We start from the raw sequence: 4,133 nt of genomic DNA on the forward strand, positions 1-4,133 counted from the left end.
TTAAGAGGAGGGCTTCTCTCCTCTGATATGGGAGGAAAGAGAAAGTCTGGTGCTGCGAGATTCTGTGATGTCGGGGAATTCAGGTAACTTCCCAGACTTCCTTCTTCCTTGTGTGAATTCTCTCTGAGGTTTCTCCCATGTTAGCTCTCAGTTCTGTTTCTTTTCTTACTCCTTTAAAAAAAAAGTAACTATACATCAACAAACTGGCAGTGTGTCATAACTGAGGGGAGATGGCACTTCCTCTCTATGTGCCTGAAATAACAAAGTGATTCAGCTTCTGGTGTATTAATTAGAGTCCAGTTAACTTCCATGAAAATAGAATCTATTGTACCATCTTTATATATTTAAACCTTTAGTGACAGCAACTCCTGGAACACATCCAGAGCAAAGCCCTGGCAAGGCTCTCAATCTACGACAATGCTTGTTTTCTGAACATGTTAGATGGTTGCACTCAATTCAATAAGCATTTAGGAAGCAACATCTGTGTACCTGCAACTATCTCGTCAAATCTAGATAAAATTCTCCTGTTTTGTTTGGGGCACAAATAACAACTCTATGTCATTGTGTATCTCATTTATGGAAAATTCTATAACCACAGTAATGGTATAACTCTTAGAAGTTTATTTTTGACAATTCTTTCTTCCAAAATTCTTCCATGATTTAAAAACAAAACAAGAACACACACACAAACAAAATTCAAGCCCTCCTCTAGCTAATTACTGCTCACTCTGACAGCCCAAGCACTGAAATGGGGGGAAAGGCTTGAAGATGAGATCAGTTTATGAGAATGGAGAAGAAAATAATAAACTCAAATCCCTCAACCAATTATTTCTCAGAAACAAAACTTGTGTCTCTTTGGCCTTGCTTTTATTTTGGGAAACACAGAAGCCCTGGGCAGGGGTGGCCTTTCCTTTGACTTGGTGTTTGGGCCATTCCCACTGAGAGCTCAGGGAACTGGTTCTCCTCCCCCCAGAGCTATTACTTTCATTTGGAGAGCCTGACACCTCATCATGGTGGGAAGGTGGGACAATCACTTGGCTTGTGCAGCCAGCACTTTCTCATTTTAATTATACTACAGGGAGAAGCACGCAGCTTGCTGCCTTCAGTCCAAGGGCAGCCATGGTGCTGCCTTCAACCCAAGGGCAGGATTGGAGAATGGGCTCTTCTGCTTTTCTCCTTCTGATGACCTGGGTTCTATTGTTCAAGGACCACATCCTTTCAAAACATTTTACATTAGCAGCCATACTCCATATCATTTATCTAGTCATTTGTTGAGTTTACTCTCTGTCTTCCTGTGAAACTGTACAACCAAGAAGGTGGCATTAGGCCTCTTTTCTTTACTCCTATTTCCCCAGTACCTGGAACAAGTAGGTGCTCAGTAAGTATTTGCTCAATAAGTATTTGAGTTAATTAAATGAGAATTAAACTGAAAGAACTCATGTTGATTCTCTTTCCACAATCATATATTCCCAGAGGTGGGAAGGAGGTAAGAATGGTGAGGACTTTGACTTTGATTCCTGAGCATCTGTAAACTATGAAGTTCCCAGCTTAAATGGTGGAATAAAGTTTTCTCTCCCTTGAAACTCATGGCTAGAAGTATGAGGATTGTTATAACTCCTGCCTCTTCCAAATGAGGCTGAAGAGACCTGTGGGTTGCTGTTCATGTCACTCTCATGGGATGAATAACTGGTGTTTTGGGTAATGCCAGCAGCATTACAGAGTCATACATTCTGAGCCACTTTCTAAGAGAGTTTAGCCTATGGAATCCTTATATATTTCTAAAATCAAACTATGTTGGCTCTTATTGGGATAATCATACACATTATTTTTCAAATGGGATACTTAGAGATTGAAAGGGGGAGCTATTAATTACACTGGACAAAAGACATAAATTGGGACTTGCCTAGAAAAACCAGGTTGAATATATGATTACTTAGTAATTGGAATTTATTTATAAGACTTTTAGAAACATGAGGTCCATGGAGAGCAAAACATATCAAAGTGGAGTGACGAAGCCTTTAAGAAGTCTTTCTTCTGCTACTGGGCACAGTTTTTCACAAATTATCCCAAGTAGGAAAGACCAATCCTCAATCACTGGTGGGAACCTCTCCCATCTCAACAAGTTCCTTGATACTCACACTTTCTATCCACATAAATCGTGCATACTTGTTGTGAAGACAGAAACGCCAGCTATGAGCAATTAGGAACAACCTTTTTTTTTCCCCCTTGAGCCAAATAATTCCAAGGCCTTTATATCAGTTTCCTTCTTATGTTATTTTCCAGTCACTTTATCAGATTTCCTGGTCTCCTCTGTGCCTTTTCCAAGGTTCTCTTTGGGTGCCCCTAACATGTGATACCCAGAATCGAGCCCAGTATTGCAGGAAGGATCTGGCCGACTTGATTTACAACTGTACCATAGCTGCGAAAACGATCTCGCAAGGGAATGCAGCCCTGGTTCTCAGCCTCTGTTACAGGTCAACATTCATCTCTGAACATTCCTTTAAGAATTTAAAGCCTACCAGTGCTACCCGTTAGGCCCTGACCACACTGTCATCTCCCAGACAGCAACAGCTTGTTCTGGAGTAATCTTTCAGTAACGAGCTACCACAAAGACCTCTAAGCTTATCTTGCCTAAACATGAGATGTGAATGACTTTGTTAATTTTGCCATTGTAGAGTACTCCTTTCACAGGCATTTTGCACAGGAAAAAGTGAGCAGGTACTTGAATGCCACAAACAATGTTGAGAATGTGGGAACTGTCTCATGCTGCTGGGACAGTCAGCGCCCAGGAGGCCCGCCTGGCAAGAGGAACACGATGGTTGAATGCACGCATTGTGTCATCCTTGATTCTTGCTTGGCCGACCCAGACACGCAGACTCCAAGACTGACAGGGCCTAAAGGGCCCCTCCAGGTGGGCAAATGCACCCCCCTCACCTTATGAGTGACAAGACTGGACGGCAGGTTCTTCCTGTCAAGACAGGCCTTAGAGAGGATGGAACAATGTGTCTCTAAACATCATTTGGGGTTTTAGTAAAGTCCGTGCCTCTTTCATCTGATATGATTTCTTCCAAAAAGCAAGAGCTGTTCCTAACTTCCGGATCTCTTTCAACACAGTTGCTTTAATAAGGAACAAAAGAAAAATGAGTTTAACATCTCTTTACACTGAAATCTTCTATGGGGGAGATAAATCAAGCACTCCTCATTTCTGTTCAAGCTTCAACAAGCTGCAAAACATTGAATCTTACCTCCACCTGGAAAAGTTTGGGGAGAGTTGAACTATCTCACAAGACTGAGGGGAGTTTGTTATTTAAAGGATCCCTGAAGAAATCTTTCTGTAAAAGAAAGAATTCCTCATTCCATCCTCTTTTCTTTCTTTCTTTGATGTTTTGTAAATTATATTTTCAGAGATTCTGGCTGGGCAAAGTGAAGACTGTTTGTACTTTCAAAGTCTGGAGTTTATACTAAAAATAATTGGTATTAGACCAAAGGATGTGGAGGTATGTTTCCCTTCCACATGGGCTCTCCTTCTGAAGAGGGTTATATCCGTCCCTGTGCGCCACCCTTCCCACGCTCAATTCAAAGCCAATAATTGTAGTAACAATCATTTTCATTGTATGCCTTCCCTATCATTCTTAGCTTCTGTGGGCAGATATCTGAAAACTGGGCTTTGCTTGGTCAGTCACACAAACTGAAAGTACATTTTTGTCCTGTCATTGACCGATAGCTTATTCCTGACAGCAAGAATGACCCCAGATCTTGTCAGAAATAGAAACACAGAAATTGAAATCATGTGGCCTCCCTCTGTAGAGGTTTTAAATGGGGCCAGGAAGGAACAGGCTTCATCCTTGAGGGGCGTTTCACCTCCAGGAGCCCAATCTCTCACTCAAAAATATCTGGTATTTATCGGGCAATAAACTAGCGATTGCAATTAAGTCCAGTAAATGCTGATGGCTCTTCATTTTACATTCTTAATATCGACACTATATTCTGACAGACCTGGTCCAGGAAGTCTCCCCAGCTTGACTGAATCAGATTCATGGGGATTTCTGTGCTTGCCTATAAGCTGAAGCGCATTTCCCCTCTTCATTCCTTCCTTCCCTCCTTCCTTCCTTCCTTTCTTCTTTCCTTCTTTC

Source organism: Monodon monoceros, unplaced genomic scaffold (assembly GCF_005190385.1).
Source record: "Monodon monoceros isolate NGI ecotype Baffin Bay Population unplaced genomic scaffold, NGI_Narwhal_1 Super_Scaffold_12, whole genome shotgun sequence".
Lineage (NCBI taxonomy): Eukaryota > Metazoa > Chordata > Mammalia > Artiodactyla > Monodontidae > Monodon > Monodon monoceros.